This window comes from Schistocerca americana, chromosome X, assembly GCF_021461395.2.
Source record: "Schistocerca americana isolate TAMUIC-IGC-003095 chromosome X, iqSchAmer2.1, whole genome shotgun sequence".
Taxonomy (NCBI): Eukaryota; Metazoa; Arthropoda; class Insecta; order Orthoptera; family Acrididae; genus Schistocerca; species Schistocerca americana.
This window is the reverse complement of record NC_060130.1, coordinates 276,029,553-276,041,181: the sequence shown is the minus strand read 5'-3', so window position 1 is coordinate 276,041,181 and position 11,629 is coordinate 276,029,553. Positions and strand designations below refer to the sequence as shown.

The 11,629-nt window shown below is 43.5% G+C and overlaps 1 pseudogene; it reads left to right on the top strand.

Moving 5' to 3' along the window:
* The first annotated feature begins 10,436 nt into the window (after positions 1 to 10,436).
* On the top strand, positions 10,437 to 10,554 carry LOC124557597 (annotated as a pseudogene).
* The last annotated feature ends 1,075 nt before the right edge of the window (positions 10,555 to 11,629 follow it).

Sequence of the window (11,629 nt, the reverse complement as noted above, 5' to 3'; positions counted from 1 at the left end):
ACTGTGCTGGACATGTTAGTCCTGTGATTAGCCATATTTGTAATTTTTCCTTTAGGAATGATCAGTTTCCTAATCAATTAAAGTACTCAGCAGTAAAACTGCTTTACAAAAAGGGAGAAAGGAATACTGTAGACAATACTAGACCTATTTATATGCCATCAGTGTTTGCCAAAGTTATTGAAAAGGCTGTGTATGTAAGGATAATTGATCATTTTATATCACATAATTTGCTATCAAATGTACAGTTTGGCCTTAGATGTCACAACTGAAAACGTTATATTTTCTCTTCTCTGTGAGGTACTGGATGGATTAAACAAAAGTTTTTGAATGCTAGGCATATTTTTTTATTTAACTAAGGCATTTGATTGTGTCGATCATAAAATATTGCTCCAGAAGTTCGACCATTACGGAATACGGGTAGTAGCTCACAATAGGTTCACCTCTTACTTTAACAACAGACAGTGAAAGGTCATTATTCACAGTGTTGAGAATGGCTGTGATGTGGGGTCTGAGTGGGGTATGGTCAAATTGGAGATGCCCCATGGATCAGTGTTCATGGCTTATAGAAAATAAACTAACACTAAATTACAATATGACTCAGTTTTTAGTTTCTAACACACAATTCAAGAAAACCTGACGTTTTAATTTCACAGAATGGACAGTTCTAATTTCTATGTCTTCAGATTGGTAGTAAACTGTCGTGAAAAGCCCACTTTCAGGACCTTGTTCAGAGACTTAATACTGCCATTTTTACTATTCGAACAGTATCTGAAACAAGTGATCATTCGACATGAAAATGAGTCTACTTTGCTTATTTTCATTTGGTTATGCCATATGGTGTTATGCTTTGGGTAACTCTTCCCATTCTAATAGGATATTTTTGGCTCAGAAATGGGCATTTATGGCAATTAGTGGTGTAAGTTCAAAAACCTCTTGTCAAGCCCTGTTCACTAGTCTGGGTATTTTGACATTGGCCTCTCAATATATGTATTCTTTACTGTCGTTTCTTGTAAACAATATCAGCTTATTCCCAAGGATTAGCAGCTTTCACTCAGTTAATACTCAGCAGAAATCCAATCTGCATTTTGATCACACTTCCTGAACTCTTGTACAGAAAGGTGTGCATTATACTCCTACATCCATTTTCAATAAGCTACCATAAGAATTCAAAAATCTTAGTGGTAATCCATGCGCTTTCAAATCAAAACTCAAGAGTGTCTTATTGGTCACTCCTTCTATTCTGTTAAGGAGTTCCTTGGAAAATTAAGCTGATTTGTGTGTTATATTGGTGATTACATTTCCTTAAACTTATGGCTTGACTTTTTTGGATTCATAAACATTTTATTTTATCTGTTATTATTTTTATGTTGTAATTTCATGTATTGACACATTTCATTGCTTTGGAGATTTGCTATTCAGTTGGTCCTACAGAACTAGACATGTAAATAAATAAATATATAAACCAGCAAGACATCAATATTTTTTATGTGAGATGTGGAATTAACAGTATCTGGTAGAAAAGGTGGTGCAAAACACTGATTCTCACACCCAGCTGCAGTGTGCATACAGATGGCATGATGGAGGTGTGTCTCAAAATCTCTCAATAAGTGTCACCACATGGCAAGACCATCATGGCACAGGATGAGGCGGGAACCAAAGTTGATGCTGTGGGCGGAAAGGTAAAAACTGAGAGTGAGGCTAGATCAGCGGGAGTCTTTCTAGGGACCCAGCTGTTGTCCTGTACTGGTAGCCAACAACAGTAGTATTTAGGTATCTTGTCACATGGCAATATTGACATCTTGGGACAGAAGTAAATGCCTGAAGAAAGAAACTCTCTGCCTTAGTAGATGGCTGTAGTAAACTAGAGTTGTACGTGACTGCTAAGACAACTGTGTGGCAAAAGATCACCACACAGCTTGACTCCTCCTCCACCTCCCCCTACCAGAGTGGTACTTGGGTTATGAGTGAGGTGATGATGGTGAAGGCTGGTTCCAGTTCAGGAGGACATTGTACCAGCAGTGAAGATGTGAGCAGTGCAATTGAGAATGGGGTTGCAAGTCATGCAATGGAGGTTGGCACTGGATCTTAGAATGCCCAGTGTGAGATGGGCAGGGCACCTGGCTGTTAGTAGTGCCAGTCTGGTGCATGACAGCGAGCAGCAGTACAGTACCAGTAGTGGGTGCAAGCAATGAGTAAGCTGGTAGCAGGTGGGGTGTTGGGTGATGGGTTGAGCTGAATTGAAGTCGTGTCCAGTGCAGCATGTGTAGAGGGGCAGGTGCAGGGAATAGTTGTTAGAGTGGGGCTGTGGAGGAAAAGGAGCAGCAGCATTGCCAGGTGGCTGTCAAGAGGAGTTGACAGCCTGGTGGCTGCATGTGACAATTGAAAGTGCATGCAAAATGCACTGTGAGTATGAAGCACCATTGTCTCTGGTGTGAGGATGGATGGCTGCAGCTTTGTGGTGCAGCAGTGGGTACATATGAAATAACACTGTTGTGGAGGTGTTGGAGGTTGTGATAAAGCTTTGAGGGTGTATCTGACTGCTGACAGCAGTGAAGGTAAAAACTCTCCATCAGATGTAGGCTACACAAGAGGGACAAGAGCATGAGCATCCATCACATCAGGGATGTGGGCACTAGTGTTGTCGACAGCTAGTGGGTTGAAGGTGGCGAGTGTATAGCATGGTGGGTTTCCCACAGTGTCCTTGGTCGTAGCATGGTAGGCCAGCATCTCAGGAGCTTCAATGGTGGGTGTGCTTGGTGTGATGTCAGCAGTGGCATTGGCAGTGGTGGCACCACCATCAGAGGTGCTGGCATTTTTTGCAGCATGTCTGCAAGGTTTTGAAGAGGGTGGTAGTGGGGCTGGGTGGTATGGATTTGGGAAGCATATAGGCTGGCTTCAGCCTATCAATCAAAACGCTGGTAGGAGTGCGATGAAGATGCAAGGTAAACATCTTTGAGTCCAACTTCAGGACCCAATAGTGGTCAGATTAGTGTGGGCAAAGGGGGGTTTGATGAGCACTGTGGCACTGGGAAAGGGTGGGCCACAGGCACAAAAAGCAGTCCTGCAAACCAGCGATGAAGTTAGGGATGACATTACCTGCAGGCAGGTGGGAATGCTCCAGGAAGTTATCCAGCATTGCGAATGGTTGGCCATAAACAAGGTCAGTGGTAGACATCTCAACGTTGGCCATGTGAGAGACACTGAGGCCAAGGAGTACCAGAGGCATGGCAGTGGTCCAGTTGTTGTTGTGACACAGGTGGGCAGCCTTCAAGGTATGGTGGAGCCGTTCCACCATGCCATTGGCAACTGGGTGGTAGCTTGATGTCCAGTGCAGGTCAGCCCCACAGAAGTCTGTCAGCAGGTGAAAAAGGACAGGTGTAAATTGGTGTCCATGGTTTGTAGTGACATGCTGTGGGCAGCCGAAATGGGCAATTCGTGTGGAGATGAAGACAGCTGCTGCTGTAGCAGTAGTGACATCCAATGTTGGCATTGCATAAGGCCAGTGGGTGAACAAATCCACCATGGTGAGGAGGTAGTGGCAGCCATCAGAGGAAGCCAAAGGGCCGATGACGTTCACGTGAACATGGATGAAGTGACGCTTGACATCAGTGAAGGCGGTGACGGGAGTGAGTACGTGGCAACCGACCTCGACATGCTGACACTTGAAGCAGGTGGAGGCGAAGGTCCTGTAGCCTCTATGAATTCCTGCCCACACAAAATGCTGCATCACCAGAACAGTGGATGTAGGCACGCTGGGGTGTGACAGGTTGCGTAACCGGTCAAACACAGCCTTGTGGAAGCCAGTTGGCAGAAACAGACACAGTGAACTGGTGGATACATCACACTAGGTACTGCTGTCTGATACAGGAGCCAACATGTGTTGAAGGCCAAGTCCAGAAGTGGCATCCAGGCATAGGCAGGCGAGTTCTGTGGCACGCTCCTATACCGTGCAAAGTGTCCTGTGGTCCAGGGATGAGGCAACTGCATAGGTGCGACTGTAGCAGATTGTGAAGACGTTGTCAGTTCCAGTGACGTGACGTATGTCAGTAGTAAATTCGGAGATGAATGACAGCTGCTGGAATCGACATGGAGAGCACTGGTTGAAATCTTTTTCAAGGGCATACATTATATGGCTTGTGGTCAGTGAAGACTGTGAAGTGACAGGCCTTCACCGATAGCCAAAATTATTTGATTACCTTGTAGACAACGAAGAGCTCTCTGTTGTATGCTCTCCTGAGGCATTGAGCATCAGAGAGCTTGCTGGAGAAGTAAGCTCAGGGCTGCCAGGCACTGCTTACATGCTGCTCCAGGACAGCGCCAATGACTGCCTGGCTGCCACTGACCATGATGGCAACGGGTGTTTTGAAGTGGGGTTGGGCAACCAGGATAGCCTCCGCTAAGTCATGTTTGGCAGCAGAGAAGCTGTCTTTCATTTGCGGCATTCACAGAACCAGCTTGTTGCCCTTTATTTTGGCACTGTGGAGGGCAGCATAGCAGCAGCATTCCTCAGATGGTGGCGCAAGAAGATTAACATGCTGAGGAAGTGGCAGAGTTCCTCAAATGTCTCTGGACATGGAAATTCGAGGATAGCTTGCACCTTGTTAGGGATGGGACATGAGCCAGCAGCGGGGATGATAGGGCCCAGGATTACCACCTCGCTGGCATCAAGAATGCACATTTCGGTGTTGATGATGATGTCAGCGTCTGGAGACATTCAAAAATACAGCACAGATTCTCACAGTGTTCCTTGGGCATTGTGGAAAAAATCAGTACATCGTCCAGGCAGGTGAAACAGCAGTGCAAGCCTCACAACACGTCATCCAAGAGATGCTGCAACGTTTGGGCAGCATTATGGAGGCTGAAGGTCATGAAAGGGCTCTTGTTGAGCCCAGATGTCATGATAATCGTGGTCTTCTGTAAGTACTCAGGTATGACTGGAACCTGGGTGAAAGCCTTGGCGCAGTCAATTCTGCTGAAAATTGCAGCTCCAGCTAGAACGTTGTTGTAGCTGTGTAGGAGCAGCAGCAGATAATGGTCAGGGCCCGGGTTCGATTCCCGGATGGGTCGGAGATTTTCTCCGCTCAGGGACTGGGTGTTGTGTTGTCCTAATCATCATCATTTCATCCCTATTGACATGCAAGTCGCCGAAGTGGCGTCCAATCGAAAGACTTGCACCAGGCGAGCGGTCTACCCGACGGGAGGCCCTCGTCACACGCCATTTTTTTAGGGGTGGCATGGGCGTTTAGCTTTTGGTAATCGCTGCATGGGAGCCAGAAGCTATCCTTTGTCTTTGCAAGGTGAAGGGTGGACTTCCATGGGCTATTTGAAGGGTGCAGCATGCCAATAGCAAGTAGCCTTGGTGATCTTGAGTTTGTGCGGTGGTGGGGTTGTGGTCGGCGAAGATGGGTGATCCAGGGCTGGTGTAGATGTAGTGGACAGTTGAATGGTGGACACCCAAGGTGCACTCGACAGGCATCTGAGAGCAGAAGACTGCATCAGGTCAGCATGTGGGTTATAATGTGCCACCAGCTTCAAATCAAAGAAAATGGAAAAACGAGTGAAGCACTTCATTGGTCTTCCAGTGTTGCTGTTAATGAGATGCTGGCTGGCAATGTCAAGGAGCAGGCAACAGTGCCTTATGAAGTCTGATCAAAAATGGTGTCAGTGACATCAGCTACAGTGAAGGTCCAGAGGAGGTCCCACTGATGGCAGCCAAGGTCAAGTGTGTGATGATGTATGCCATAGGTGGTGATAGTGGAGTTATTTGCTGTCATCAGTAGGATGCCTGAGCAGCAACAGGGCCTGCACAAGCTGTCACAGGAAGATAGACAACTCAGAGTCAGTGTAGATAAGAAATGGTGTGGTGAAGGGTGTATCACCAACCAACATATGCTGCAAGACCAAGTAACACCGAGGTGCGCCTAATTGAGGGGGCTGTTGGCATTTGGATGACAAGAGCAGAGCTCCCTGTAGTTTGCAGCATCCAGACCAAAGCACTCATGGTACCAACAGAAGCTGATGGTGTCACAAGAGTGTCAGCATGATGACTAGAGCTGTGGCAGCAGTAGGTGTCATTGCACTAGCAGCTGGGGCTGCACAGAGGACTGTGGTCAGAATATAGGAGCGATACAGTCGCCTGCAACATTGCCATGTCAGTGCTGAGGTGGGTGAGGATATTGTATACTCCCAGCTGCTGGGCACTGTGCTGCTGGTCGGTGGGGAGGGGAGCAGCTAATGATGTCATTAGCTGCATGTCAAGTGGTGAGGGGGAGCTCATGGTGGGGTAGTTGGCAGAGTGTTTGCCAGCTGACTGTGCCAGGTAGGGTTAATGCTGGCACGTGGCTGCTGCAGTTGGAGGCAGGGAGGCCAATGTCTTATGCATTCAGTAGATGACAGTGGCAGTGCTGATGATGCCACAGCCATGCGCCCACCAAGGGAAACCGAAGGCATAATTCCTGGGGATTGAAGGGCAGCAGATGAGTTTCAGTATGGCTGGACAGAGATGGCAAAGGGGAATGGGCATCAGCGTGTTGAGACTAGATGGGATGGCAGCTGCAGTGGGGCAAGCAAGATGCAGGTGTCAGCATGGAAACTAGTGCTGGAGGCTGGGCTTCTGGTGGTTGCACAGTTTGGCTTTGCAGCATTCCAGTTCCACAAGGCCTGCTGTCAGCTTGGCAATGATGTTGTGTGGTGCTGGAGCAGCAGATGTATGTGGTGAGGCATTGGTTGGGCCAGTGGTGGAAGCCATGGTCGCTAGGTTGCCAAAGGAATGACAAAACACAAGCAAGAGAAACAGCTCATAATGCAAAGCACACTATTGATCATAGCATGGTGGGGTGCTGATGTTTGTGGGAGCATGGTGGGGTGCTGATGTGTGTGGGAGTTGAAACAATTGCTAATGGAACAAGGTGGCCAACAACAAACTGAAATAGAAAATTAAATCACCTGAGTTTATTATTGAGCTACCAGTGTGGGAACATTTCCCTAGCTGATTTACAACTTTGGTTATGAAATAGTGAAACAAGGCATGGTCGGTGCTACATGTGGTTAATAAATATATTTGTTTAATGGCTGCACTGCAACAAAAACATGAAACAGTCTCAAAATTTACAGATAGTGAAGAAAGTCATCACTGTCATGGCACTAGACAAAGGTGTATCGTAGTAGGAATACTGACACTGAGTGAAGTTGCAACCTTGTCCCCGAGTATCACCAGCATGACACAGATATTTTTCAATGTGAGATGCAGAATTAATCATATATAACAGGGGATGTGTGTTAAACACCAATTTGGATGCCTGGCTTCGTATCAGGCATAGAGATGGCCACTTCACAATGAGAAATGTCATGTGGCATGTCTTTCACAGTGTGGGAATGGAGCTGAAGCCAATGTTGACACCGTGTGGAGATTTCAAAGACTGAGTGCAGGGCTAGATCACTAGGGACCAAGCTATTGTTCTGTAACCACAGTCAGTGACTGTAGTATGCAGGTATCTTATTACACTGCAGGATCAACAGCTTAGGATGGAAGTAAACACATGAAGTGGAAACTCTCTGCCTTAGCACATGGCCATGACAAGCTAGGGCCATAAGGAATTGCTAAGATAGCTGTGTAGCAAAAGGCTGTCACAATGGCATTTCTCATAGGATATTTAAATCTTGTGATGGCTTGATAAGATCACTCTTAAGCTACTCTTGTAATTAATCAATGACTCAGCGTATACTTCTGTTGTAAATATGCTGTAGTAACAGTCATTTACAAATCTGGAGATAAACAAACCACCTCTAATCACAGACCTATATAACTGTGTCCAGTCTTTTCAAAAGTGTATGAGAAGGTGGCTTATGAAAGAGTATTGACTCATTTCACTGAGCACATGTTAAGTGTCTCTCAATTTGGCTTTTGTAAAGAATTCTCCATAAAGAAAGCAATACAAGACCTCACAAATGAGAAGCTAGCAGAACTACACAAGAAAAAGTATCCCAAGAGCCAGCCTGTGAATAAAGTTTACATTTTCTTGCAGTCCACGTGCTTCACACTGTAGAGGAGTGGTGAGAGGGGGACACTGTGTGGGAATCATCACTTCACCAGCAACTGACTTTAGTGTGTGTTACCTTTGGTACAAGGGTTATCTTTGAAGTTACCCCCATTTTTTGATTTATCTGTTTTAGCTTATGAACATGTATGCGTGTTGCTTGTTGTAAGCAGTAATTCTGTACACTTCAATTCTGTGAATATTATTTTATGTGGAATATAGGCCTTACACACTCTTTTATTCTATCACCCTGCTAAGTTTTGGCAACTACCTGTAGAAGTATCTGCACTCGGAGGCTGCGCACGCGTGCTAGTTCACCATCTGTGAGCTTATGTGACAGAATTCTATCACCAACTAAATGAAAAGTCAAACAGTTGCTTTATAGTTTAACACAGAAAATTCTTCCTGTTTTCATTTATGTCACTGGTTTCCTATAGATGATGGCCTGGTTTCACACAGTTTGAACAGGTAAGGGAAATAGACACGTGTGAATAACACAAAAGAACATCAAATGTTGTGTTTTCTGCTACTCTTCACACAAGTGACTATTACAGATTCTTACTAATGGTGACAATAGCAATTCATTAACAACCACTTAAGCAGTTCTAAAATATATTACAGGCACACAAAATATTAACAATCTTCCTACAACATATAGTGACAATAATTGTACATATAATCAAAGAGTTTCACTCACAATCTAATAAATACTGTCACAACCTGCAGATGAGTTCACACAGTATTGCTTATGCAACATTATATTGCAATATAATGGTTCCCAAGCATGATGTAAATAAACACAAATATAAGATGCATTACATACTTTTCTGTAACTGAAACATGGTGCTGAAGGAATAACAAATGTAATCCAACGATGCAATCGATGCAATGATTAAGACTTGTGACAGCAAAGCTGAGTCTCAATAAGTACTGACTGAAATGATGTCAAAGGTAGGACTGAACATAGACTGACTGAAATGGCATGAGCATTGGCATTATAAAAACTTTTGCTAGAATATTAAGCAGTTTTGGTTGTTAAGTTATAGTTTGAAAATCCTATAGGTTGAAATGTTCATTCATAACCGGCAGTTGAAACTACAGTGGAGTTTGGTTAAATAAAGTAGACTGACTGAAATGGCATGAGCATTGGCATTATAAAAACTTATGTTAGAATATTAAGAAAATTTGGTTGTTAAGTTATAGCTTGAAAATCCTATAGGTTAAAATGGTCATTCATAACTGGCAGTTGAAACCACAGTGGAGTTTGGTTAAATAAATATGGATTGAGCAGTATCTATTAAAATGTAAAGAACCAAACCATGTATACACAATGGGATTCACTGGATTACAAGTATGGCATCCACACTGAATGAAGAAATTTAGTTACTGGAAATTATGTAATTCTTAATTAGTGAAGGTTATCACATAATATGAGTGTTATCTGATGCAGAAACTTTAGATTAACAAAAGATGTGGCTAAATCCTGGAACATTACAGTACTCTGGTCAATAATCTGTCCCAAAAGCTTGGGCTAGTGGAAATCTTCAATTAAAAATATCTGATAAACTAATAAAGTTTGGACAGATATAACTATGTTACTGAAATCAGGAGAAATAACTATTTGTAGTGAATGGGGTCTTTCCTTCAGATTTAACATAGCTCACAATGTTTTTATGGACAGCTGGGTGTACAAAATTTCATAATCACAATAAGTTTTGAATTACTACATTGCTAGTGAAACTAATTATTACAATACAAACAAAATAGTAAATAGCATGACCTAAATAATAAGGTTTTGAAATGGGAATTTTGTTTCTGCAAAACTGACATTTTGTGTAACATGTGCTCACTACCATTAAGATTTGAATAAGAATATTAGTAAAACAAATTTTAGATGTGCTTTAACTTCTAAGTAATAAGTGTACATAAAGTAGGATGGTGTGGGCCAATCCTGCTTTGTTGCAGTCCTCAGATAAATTCCACATGATCTGTATTCAGTAAAATAATGCAAGGTGAACGTGTCTTTATTTAGTCGTTATTTTATGTTCCAAAGTAAACCATAAATTCTTCTTTCTGTTAGATATATAGTGCACTTCCATTTTTAATTATCATAATCTACATTAAAATTCAATTTTTTCCACTGCATATACATCTACTTTGTCCAACATTCTGTGTACCTCATCCTAACTTCTATTGGCCAGATTCTTCAACCAGGTGGGCCACATCTCATACCAGTAACATATTATGCTCTAAGTGTGATACAACTTGTGAGGGTTTTACTTTTTCTGAATATGGAGAGTCACTATTTTCAAAATGATTCTCCTTTTCTTGCTGTACTCTGTCCAGTGACATTATCCCCAGACATGCCACAAATGTTTGTGGCTGCTTCCACTGCTGTCGGGCAATGGCCTTGCTCCAGTGGATACACCGGTTCCCGTGAGATCACCGAAGTTAAGCGCTGTCGGGTGTGGTCAGCACTTGGATAGGTGACCATCCAGGCCACCATGTGCTGTTGCCATTTTTCGGGGTGCACTCAGCCTCATGATGCCAATTGAGGAGCTACTCGACCGAATAGTAGCGGCTTCAGTCAAGAATACCATCATAATGACCAGGAGAGCGGTGTGCTGACCCCACACCCCTCCTATCCGCATCCTCCACTGAGGATGACACGGTGGTCGGATGGTCCCGGTAGGCCACTCGTGGTCTGAAGACGGGGTGCTTTTTTTCCACTGCTGTCACCCCTCTACTGAACTCAAACAGAAGAATATGTCAGAGATGTTCCAATTTCTCCACTTGGCACTCCATTTTCTAGCATCCACAGCTCCACTCATTATCTCCAAATGACAAAATAACACTATGTAAACTCAAATAACACCAGTGAACTACAAATAAAAACTGACAGTCAATAAATAAACCCATTAGCAAACAGAATACCAATATGCAAAACAAAAATGCTACAAACTTTGAACCAACCTAATATAAGATAGGAGCTCTGTGACTTTTTGTCCCCTATAAACATGGAACTCAAGCAGCATGATATATCAGTGATTGTGCAAGAAGAGGTATATTGAACCCCAAGCACCAGTCTCTACTGACAAGCAAGTCCAGAGAATGGGATGGCCCATCTCAGATTTACAACACAGTTGCTAAACAACAGTCAAGTTTCTCTGCCACCTATTAGCTGCAATTTATCCAACCACCAATTTTAAAAATGTAGAGGACAGTGAATATTTTGTGCAGGGAGGACCACATGCCAGTAAATTTCCACTGTTGATGTCCTGGGCCCATTAAGAAACAGGAAGAGTGTTGAGTGGGTATTAGACCATGTGAAGCCAACAATCTCAGAAATTGCTTCTATTATTAGATCATTCATCACAGAAATTCCTTTCATAGCAGCCAGCACGTATGGATAAACCTACCTACAAGACAACATCACTTCCCAACACACGCAGCTGCTCCTCACTAACGTAAAGAGATTCTGGCCATATATCTATCTACCAAAATCAGGAAAACAAAACATGTCCGTAGGTGAGGCCAGCAGAGACACAAATCCTCAATGTACAGCACCTGTCAGATTGTCATATTAAAAACAT